This window comes from Leptonychotes weddellii, chromosome 10 (assembly GCF_054177405.1).
Source record: "Leptonychotes weddellii isolate Sample4059 chromosome 10, ASM5417740v2, whole genome shotgun sequence".
NCBI lineage: Eukaryota > Metazoa > Chordata > Mammalia > Carnivora > Phocidae > Leptonychotes > Leptonychotes weddellii.
In genome coordinates, this window is record NC_138378.1 from 30,591,886 (window position 1) to 30,603,245 (window position 11,360).

Genomic DNA, 11,360 nt, shown 5'->3' on the forward strand with positions numbered 1-11,360 from the left:
AGAAAGAAAGGAAGAATGTTGCAAATTCTTTTTATGTTTCATAAGAAAAACTTACATCAAGTACTCTGTCAGTTCATCTCCACTATTTGTTAGCAACCTTTGACTGTTTGCTTTCCCTAGCTTTGGTGAAGGAAAGGAGGGAGGGTCTCTAAACGGAAGTAATGGGCAGGTGTACCGTCATTCCTGCACGGGATGGTGGAGCGATAGAGTAATGAGAGCTGTGTCCTCTGGCACATGCATTGCAGCACATCCCGATTCCCTGTACAGGCACAGGTGGGCTGTATCAGGGTGGGCCTTCTGTCCTTAATGACTGGTACAAAGCATACTCCCACCATCTGGTCCGTCAAAAAAAAAAAAAAAAATGGTTGGCTCTGACACCAAGAAATGACACACCTGGGTTGTGTTAAGAAATTTTTATTGTTTCCTTTGGAATCGTGATGAAAGCACATAAAATTACAAGTGGAAGAAACATCATGCCACAAAATTGCATAGAATTATTACAAAAATGTGAATTACGCATTTTAAATAATTTGAGATCGAAGAACCAAAATATGTACACTTTAAGAGTTTCAAATACTTTGTCCTATCTTTTATTTTTCTTCTGAAAAGGCAAAAGTCACGAGGTCCAATCCATCACAAACAATATTTATACAGTGCACAAGCGCAACATTAAATTCAAAGTAACGCAAGCAACGGCCCTTTCTTTCAGAATTATTTAATGACTGCTTATCTATTACAGGAGCATTAATCAATGTATGGTGAGGTTGAAATGTTCAAGTGAAATGCTGAAAACCAAAAACACACGGCATGTCATTAGAATTTTGAAAATTGGTGTTCACGGCCAAAACCACGCTATTCTCAGTAATGTAAGGGTATTGGAGGGGGGGGCTCTGTCTAATTTACTACACAGCTCTAACGCTCTATTACAGGGAAATCCACAGTACAGAATTTCACACATTCAACACAGAACAAGGCAAATACATAAAGGCACAAAACTGCACATCATATAGACCCTTTTTCTTTATCTTACTCTATTTCAAGTAATCTTAATATTGTTAAATGATAGTATCGCTGTAGTAGGTTCAATGATGCAAGATGGACAGTGTAACACACTACCCCACAACTGCAAAAAGTGTCATTGTACAGATATAAAAATGTGATTACAGTAAATGGCCAAATACAAATGTATTGCAAAATGACTAGAGTCACTAAGAGCATGAAATCCAACTACCAAAAACAGTTTTGTGTAAGTCAAGGTTTTTCCACTTCTGTCTATCTCTGGACTAAAATGTGAGACAGTGTTCTGTAATAATCATCGTTGTGTTTGGTTATGAATGCTATTATTAGTTCATTCTTCTGCAATGTTAGACAGTCTGTTATTTTATTTATAAAAATGCAGCATTCAATTGTGCCCATTCTTGCTTCCTTACGATTAATGCCTTTCTTTCAAAGTGCAAAAGTTGAATGATTTACAAAAGATTTATCTTTCAGTGGAAGATATGTTTTATTAAGTGTCTAATTAATACCCCAAATCCTTCAGATCAAAATATAATCATCTCCAAAGAGGATGGGATTTTTTCCTCTTGAGTCTTGCTTGATGTGTGTGTTTTTTTTTTAATCAAACACTCTTGCCTCATGTTTGAACTAAGCCTTCGTTTTGATTAAAACATAATTGTGATCCCTAGTTATTGCTTAAAGTTAAATAAAATAATTTGCATAAAAATATTAAATTCTTGAAACACAATTTTCAGGACACAACCGGTTTTTGCATTTTAAGACGTTTCGCTAAGCTACAATCAGACAGGTTTATTTTAAAGGAAAATAAAGCTATGAGCATCTTTCTTCAGCTCTTTAACTTCAATGTTCTTTGTGTTACTCTCTAAATTATATTGTCCTCTATATAATTATTCTCTCTTACTTAAGTTCTTTCAATAATATTTTTGATCAGTTTTCCCATGATATAATTTGTTTTTCTTACACCACCCAACATAGAAACTTAACAAAAAGTCATAGTTAAGTGAATTAAATGTACATAGTAAATATATAATGAAAGATTTTTTTATGTTAGAATAAAATCGAAATCTGTCAGACTTAAAAATTATGAAAGATACTAATAAATTTCCATATTGCTGTCCTATACATTTTTTGTATATTCTATTAAAACAAGCTTAAAATCTGATACTTAAAATCCAGTTTTTGATCCTGCAAAATATATATCAAATTCATATTCTAAGCTCTAAATCTACCTCAACTTGCATCAAGTTCCATCAACTGTTTCTTAGAATTTCAACATAATTTAATAGCCACATAATATAGATAGATGTTTGACCATTTTCTTCTCTAGGCATTTATCCCTGAATTTGGTTTTAAGTCTTGTGGAAGAGACTTGGGTCATTGCCAATTAAAAAACACACATCTACACTTGTATGTGCGCACGTGTGTGTGTGTGTGTGAGTGTGTATACACTTACATGGCTGTGTGTGTGCATATATACATGGGGATACTATATATCATTTATATGTGGGTCTGTGTATTCTCTAGATAAATATTCAATCTTTATCTCTATAGTAAAAATAAATGAACCATAAAAAATGTGAGACAGCGAAATAACCACTGGAACCTGTTCACTCTGATTGAATCTCTGCTCAACATCCATCAGCTTAACTATTTTTATTCAACCAGACAGACTCTTCGTAGTTATTTAATAATTTCAGGCCAACAACCAATGAATACCCAGACTTTGAGTGCAAATAGTCAACTCAGAAAGCACAGTGGGCCTGGAAGTGTGTGGCCAATTTGCTCAAGCAACCAAATGTTATGAGCCATATTGCTAAGTCTTGGGATAGCTTCACTGGGCAAGGATACAATCAAGTGACTTTTTTTCAAGAAAGAAAACCAACTTCGTCGAATCACTATGGTACCTAATAAAGCCATGTCAGCAACAAATACATTGATGCCTCTATGATAAATAAATTAGCAAACCTCAAGCCACCTGTGCTTGCAAAGCAAAGGATAAAACAATTTAATATGCACGTTAACTTGAAAATATGATAGTTGAGGGGCAGTTAGGAAAATGAATGCTCAAAGTTGGCTGTTTGATAGTGTTAAATAATACTATGCATTTCTCAAACTATTTCTATTACTTTGAAATACTTTACACCAGAGCTTCAAATAAAAACATGAGCTTGATTTTCTTCAAAAAAGACACTGTCCTTCATTAAATGTCCCATGGAGCCTGGAAGTTGCCTGCTTTGAATTTACTATTGGAAAGAAAACAAAAATCCCACATACATGCACTCTCCGCAAGCAGACCTGCAGTAGTGTCCACATAACACATGGAGCCTGGGCATGAGGATGTTTGCATGGATCCTTCTAGAACTCTCCCTTTGGTGTGGATTTTAGGCTAAGGGATGCTTCTCAGGAAGATGCTCCTGGGCAGTGATTTTTGTAGTAAGAGAGAGTCTGATGAAGTGGCCATGCATGCTTTGAAGGCCTGGCAGGAACAATCACAGAGGAGTATCAAACTCTTTTCCTGGGTTGTCTCCTTCTAGCTCCTCACTGGAGGGAGGCTTGTGGTTCATTTTTCCAGGCTCTGAGGCCAGGGAGGGAGGGGCAGAACTGTGATTGCTGTCTTCGCTGATCTTCCCTTTCATGGCTTCCTGCACGAACTCCAAGATCTCCAGGGGCAGTCTTTTGAACTTGTCTTGGTACTCTTGCTCCAGGTCCATCTGCAGCTGGGAGACATCAAGAGAGGAGGATGGTTTTAGGTCATTTAGTTTTCTATAACCACCCACGTGGAAACTCTTTGAAAGATGTACAAAGATGGGGGAGGAATAAATTAAGGTAAATACCATCCACTGGTTACCTATGGAGAAGATGTAAAACAGACACATCACTTGTCCATGGCTGAAAGTCAAGTTCAGATTATGTGTGGCGTAATAGGGCTAAAGACCTGCAACAGTATAAATAAATACACACACACACACACAGGCGAATCTTTTGAAAAAGTTTACAATGCAGTGATCTGACGTTCTTACGTGAAGGGACTGGAAGCTATTGATAGCTGGGAGTGCCAAGGTCAGCCATGCTTCAGGCTGGGGAGAGGGAAGAGGGGGCTGGAGAGGACAGGAGAGGTAGGAGCGGGCTTCATGAAGCACCGCCGAGTACTTCTAGAGAGGAGCTCAATGCACTTTTTAAAAAGATTTATTTATTTATTATTTTAGAGGAAGAGAGAGGGTGGGTGAGGGGCAAAGGGAGAGAACTTCCAGCAGGCTCCCGGCTGAGCGCGGAGCCTGAGGCGGGGCTCGATCTCACCAGCCTGACGTCATGACCTGAGCCGAAACCAAGAGTCAGACCTTTAACTGACTTCACCCAGGCACCCCTCAGTGCATTTTTATGAACTAAACATACTCCTGTAACCGACTTTAACTTCTGTTTTGACTTCTTGTATCACCTCTTTGATTCTTTTTCTTTTCGTTCTAATTTTATTTGCCTTGTAAATTGCTTTAGCTACCTTATAAACTGTCTTTTAACTTATCTGTTTAATGTTCTGGAGAATGCCCAGACTTTTAAAAGTCACAGAACCGTTTCTTCAGACTTAAATGGAAGCCATAATCATAAAACCAGTGAAGGCCAGGCATCTTCTGTGGCTGGGATGAGGGACGGCCGGCGGTGGGTGCTGCCTCTGGAAAGCTCTGCTGTGCTGAGCCCCATTGAAACACAGAATTTTATTTTATTTTATTTTTTAAAGATTTTATTTATTTATTTGTCAGAGAGAGAGACAGTGAGAGAAGGAACATAAGCAGGGGGAGTGGGTGAGGGAGAAGCAGGCTTCCCACTGAGCCAGGAGCCCGATGCTGGGCTCAATCGCAGGACCCTGGGATCATGACCTGAGCCGAAGGTAGACACTCAAGCATCTGAGCCACCCAGGTGCTTTGAAACCCAGGATTTTAAATGAAATTCTCTTTCCTTATTGAATGGTAAGTTGGGAGTCTAGTCTTAGAAACAGCATGTGAGACTAATGCTTTTTCTTTCTGCTCTTAGTAGCCTCGAGGCAGCTTTTCTTGAGACATGTCCTTAAAACCTTTATGGAATTTTTTGTGTGTGTGCTTCTCAAACTTCTAAGCTTCACACAAATCACCTGGGATCCCGACTTTGCTTCAGATTCAGGAGACCTGGGTGGGGTCCAAGATCCTGCATGTCTCAGTGACTCCCAGGTGATGCCAGTGAGGCTGGTCCACATTGGACACCCTGCTTGACTTCCTGCCCTGGTTCAACTCTGAATTCCCCGTTCTACTTTTTATCTTGATCCTGGCTGTATGTCCTCCATTTGAGGCTTCATGCAGTCTCTGGTGCTTACCCTGAGCTCTGAACCATCCAGGGTAAAGACAGTGCTCAGGGCATCTGTCTCTAGGTGCTGTGACCCCCTTTCCTTACTCACGTTCTGGACAGTGTCAGCAACATAAAGAGAACACCCTCTTTAAGTTCAACCCTTTTGCTCTTGCTTTTATGCTAGAGAAATTCTGTCAAGACTTAGTTATATAATATAGGTCCAAGATCCCTTATCTGCCATTCTAAAACCCCCAAAGTTCTGAAATCCAGAACTTTTTTGTAAATTTGGTGCAAACACATAGACATTAATTGATATAAGGTTATTTATAATTCTTAATTTCACTGAATGTGAATATCCATGCACGGTACTGTAGATACATTACTTTGTATGACTATGAGGATGACCAAGCACCCCTCTAGAGTATTATGCTCACAGTATATGCATTATATAACACTTTCTAAAATCAGAAAAATTATGAGTTCCAAAAAACAATGATCCCAAGAGTCTCAGATAATGGATTATGGATCTGTTTGAACAACCTTCCCCTCCCCCACCCCACATCAAAAAGTGCCTGATAGGGGCGCCTGGGTGGCTCAGTCAGTTAGGCGTCTGCCTTCAGCTCAGGTCATGTTCCTGGACTCCCAGGATCGAGCCCCGAATCGGGCTCCCTGCTCAGTAGGGAGTCTACTTCTCCCTCTGCCCTTCACCCGCTTTCGTGCTTTCTCTCACTCTCTCTCAAATAAATAAATAAAATCTTTTTTTTTTTTTAAATGTGCCTGATAAAAATGACTTGCCCTAAGTATTGGAAGTCAACTCTTCTTCCCAAATATAAAATGTAGGGTATTTATGAAGATGTTGTGCCAGCATATGAATTCTAATAAGCCAAGGAGAAAACATGCTATGAGAAGGGCACTCATGGGGCTCTGAGATTGACATGACTACAGCGGAGCAAAGGCACCTGTGTACACAGCTGCTCCCTTCCTCTTGGGAACAGGTGAGCCATTGGAGCATCACAGACAAGATGACAATGGGCAATTCTTTCCCGGGTATCACAACCAGTTAGAAGGGAGTGGGGCTTTTACAGGAGTGAAATCTTAGCCTGGTGGTTGGCAGTTCTCAGTAACTACCATCCAGGTCTCATCATTCATTTGTCTCAATTTTAATTCAGCAAAGCATGCTGTTCAAATTTTGTTTCCAAGGAATATGAGGAAAGGAAGAAAAGCAAGGGCCCTCAGCAAACAGTAGATTTCTGTTTTCCTTGAGGTTAGTGTGGGGGACCTTCAGCTTTGGATACATTGTATGTGACCTAGTAGTCAAATGCTCTTAGGTCAGTGGGAGACAAGACCCCAGAGTGCTTGATAGTGCTGTTTCTTTTTAAAATTTATATATAAAAAAGGATGCGAAATGTGAGACAATGTCAAATACTTAAACTAACATTTTTGAATAATTTTTAATAATCCAATTTTTAAAATAATCTATTTTAATAATTATGATTCTGCACCCAATTCAAATGTGTGAGATTTTTCCCCCTCATACCACAAAGCAATTCCCTAGGACACCAGCTGGATGTCCCATAATTTAACTCAATTCTGATATTATCTACCTGGAGATAGCATCAGATCCTACAAGTTAAGAGCTCAGTCCTATAAGGCTGTCCCCCACCCCCACCTCATGTCAGATGTCAGTTGCAAATCCAGGTTGTCACCTGTGATTCTGACTAACTGGATATAGATTGGAGATTCCAATGATTCCCCCCACATTGGGTTTGATTAATTTGCTAGAGCGGCTCAAGGAACTCAAACATTTTACTTACTAGATTACTGGTTTGTTATAAAAGGGTGTAACTCAGGAACAGCTAGGTGGAAGAGATGCACAGGGCAAAGTATGGGGGAAAGGGTGCGAAGCTACCGTGTTCTCTGAGCGCCCATTCCCCCTGCATCTCCTTCCACAAGTTCTCCAACTCCTAAGGTCTTCAAACCCCATCCTTTTGGGTTTTCATGGAGGCTTCATTACATAGGCATGGTTGATTACATCACTAGCCATTGCCTATTGATTCACCTCTTGCCCTTCTCTCCCTGGAGATTAGGGGTTGGGACTGTGAGGTCTAACCCTCGAATTGCAAGGTTGGTTCCCCTGGCAATCAGCCCCCATCTTTAGGTTACCTAGGGGCTTCTGAAAAGTCACCTCACTAACATAACAAAAGACACCTTTGTTGCTTATCATTTAGGAAATTTCAAGGGTTTTAGGAACTCTGTGCCAGGAACTGGGATGAAGATTAAATATATATTTCTTATTATAAATCACAATAATAATAATTAAGTAATTATTTGAAATAATTTTTAATTATTGACCCAGTTGTGGCTAAATTACAATTTTAGTGGACTCTTCTTTTATCATGGATTAGTGGTAAATTATACTGTATTCTAAACTACTTTAATAAACTAAAATAATTTATTAACTAAATTAATTTTATTTAATTTATATTACATGCCATACTTCACTCTTTTAAAAAAAGTCATTCAGCTATTAACAATTTAATTACAAATTTGCATTTATTATTAAATTTCAAGTTAGAGCTTTTATTTATTTTTGCTTCTTATACATGGAATACTTGTTCATTGTAAGAAAATATGAAGGGCAAAGTCTGGCTCTGTTCCCAAAGAGTCCCACCCATCAGGAGTCTAGAATTATTCCAGCCTAAGGGTCACAAACTCAGATGTTTAGGGGGGGCCAGGCAAGTCATGAAAATAAGTGGGAGTGGTGGGGAGAACATGCTCAGTCTAAAGGGGTGGCAGAAACCCAGCTCTAGCTAATGTTTGCAAGACTTTTGTTTTTCAGAAGTCAGAAATTTAAATTTTCATGGAGGACCTGATTTTTTATTGTTGGCAGTCAACTTGAACCACACTCGTGAGTTCTACTGGGCTTGTGGAGGGTTTTTAACTTCTGTCCTAGCAGATTTAAATCTGGCTTAGACCAGGAAACTCGAGAGATTGGGTCTAACTATGGACTTTCAGTTTGGATCCCTCCTCATTTTGCCTCACCACCGTCCTGAGCTTCAGATGGTTCTCCACTGAACACCAGGACTTGCTCTTGATCATCCTCTGCTGGGGTTCAGTGCTATCCCATCTCATTTTCACATTCTGGTTCACATCCTCATTGAGTATTGAGTGTCTACTCTGTGTAACTCAAGCTGTAGGTTCTGGGGGAATGGTAGATTAATTGCACAAGTGATAGCAATGTCTCACCCCTCCTGGTACTCATGGCCTTGGCAGTGTTTCCCATGAAAGAGTAGAGTGTACTTTTCATCTCCCTGAATCTAGGGAGGCCTTATGATCTGCTTTGTCCAGTAGAATGTCAGAGTGACAGCATGCAGTTCTGAGCCTAGACCTCAAAAGGCTTCATGTGGTTCTGCTCTCACTGTTGGAAGCTCACTGAGCCATTACGTGAAGAGGCTCAGGCTAGACTGCTGCAGGAGGAGACACATGACCCAGTTATCCCCCTCTCCATCACTTTGAATGACTATCAGACATGAGGGAAAAGCTATTATAAATAGCCAGCCCTCAGCTGACCCACCAGCTAAACAGGCTTGAGTAAGGCTACTGAGACCAGCTGAGCCTTACTCAGACCCGAATTGCCCAGTCAGTTCATAGACTCATGAGCTTAGTAAATGCTTAATGTGTTATGCCACTCAGTTTTGTGGGTTTTTTTGTTAGGCAGCAGTATTGTGGCAATAACCACCTGATACAGTAGGGGAATTCAAAGGAGGGTCATATATGGCCTGGTTCCACGAAGCACTCATAGTTTAATTCAGCTGGCCCCATCTTTCCATTGCTATAATTTTAAAACACATTCTTGAGGGACAATCACCATAGGACTGAGATCTTCATGAAAAATCTGATTTTGGAGAATATGCTTTGGAGCTTTTCTATAACATTAGCAAACGTGAGCTTGCTTGATCTTAAATTTATAAGATCTATTTTTAGGAAATGGGCAAAAAGAGGGAAGGACATGGTTGAATTTAATCTCTAATTTTAAGGCGAATTGTTACATTACACTCAGATATTAATAAATAAGAGCATTGCCAGAGTTTGTTTTATTATAGGCTGAGTTCTCCAATTTGACTAGTCAGACTCAATTTCTAAATTTCTCAGTTAACTCACTTTTCAAAACATGTTGCCTACTCATAGCTTCTGTGAACTCTGGATAGTTAAGCAGGAAAAGGCAATACAGTCAAGTTCAAATGTTTTTAGCTCTGCCTGATTATAATGTCCAAGGTTTTTGCACTTGGGATGCTTATTTTGCCTCTGACAGTTTTTCAACTGCCTTAAAAAAATAAGGTAGAGATTTGATCTAGTTATGCAAGGTTTTTAGACTCATAAATGTAAGCGAAGACCAAGGAGAAAGTAAAGTTACTTATGAAGGTTAGTTTAAAAGCAGGGGGGAAATACTCAATATAATGTAAATGTGGCATAAATATAAGATAAGACAGGTACTGACTTATTAAAGAGATATAATCAATACCAACTTTCTAAGGAAACAAATTGAAAACATAGTGCAATAAGGTACTGTGGGATAACAAAGACACAACTGCTAAAACTTAAAAAAAAAATGCTACAGAGAAGGCACAGAGAGATATTTAAGGAGAATTTTCACTTTGAGCTCAGGTCCAACTCGAGTCATTTCGCCCAATGAAGTATATTAAAGACCTTAATATAGAACACAAAGCAGGGCTCCTCGGTGGCTCAATTGGTTACGCATCTGCCTTCGGCTCAGGTGATGATCTCGGGGCCCTGGGATAGAGCTCCACATCAGGCTCTCTGGTCAGCAGGGAACATACTTCTTCCTCTCTCTGTTCTCACTCTCTCTCTCAAATAAATAAAATCTTTAAAAAAATAAATAAAAGCAAAAAAATCTTAGGAAAAATTCTGGGTGAATAATTGCATAATCATAGGGTATAGAGACCTTCTCAAGCAAGATAGAAAAACTGTAAGCTACAAAGAAAATAATTTATTAGGTATGTAGTTGATCCTTAAACAGTGTGGGGAGGGCAGGGGCGCTAACCCCTTGCATAGCTAAAAATCCAAGTCAAATTTTTGACTCCCCCAAAACTGTTAATAGCCTACTGCTGACTAAAAGCCTTGCCAATAACATAAACAGTTGTTTAACACATATTTTTAACACATATTTTATGTTATATGCATTATATACTATATTCCTATAATAAAGCAAGCTAGAGAAAAAAATGTTTCTAAGAAAATCATAAGGAAGAAAAAATACATTACAGTACTATACTGTATCGGAAAAAATCCATGTATAAGTGGACCTATTCAAACCCATGTTGTTCAAGGTCACTGTATTTAGCTAAATGAAAATAATCTTTTTTTGGTGAAAAAATGGACAAACCTCAAGCAATTCATAGGAGAAGTGAAAATATCCAATATATATTTCAGAAAACGCTCACTCATAGACAATAAGGGAGATTCAATAGCACATTTTTTAAAGGGACATATTGGTAAGAAAAAAAAAGGTTTGTTCAAAGGACCAGTAACATCTGGGGAGAAGTGGACATTTTCAAACATTGGGCAATAAAATGGTATCCATAATATTTATAAGAAGGAAAATGTACATAGCTTTTCACCTAGCAATTTCACATTTGGGAAGGGAACCTGGCCCAGGGAAATGAAAGCACCAACATATAAGATGGAAACGTCACCAAACTTCCTGAAGCATTGTTTGCAGAGGCAAAACCAAAAACCACCACCACCACCAAAAAACAAAAACAACAACAACAAAAATAAAACCCCTAAAACCAAAACAAAATAACAGCAACAACCACAAAAACCCTGAAAGCAACTGTAATAATAATCTTGATATTTTGCCACATGTGCATTCTTATTGTTTATCACTCTATTTTTTTTTTTTTGGTGAATCATTTGAAAATAAATTTCAGATATCACAGCACTTGACCCCCACACCGCTTAAAAATAAAGACATTTTCCTACATTATGGCAATACCTTAATCATGTCA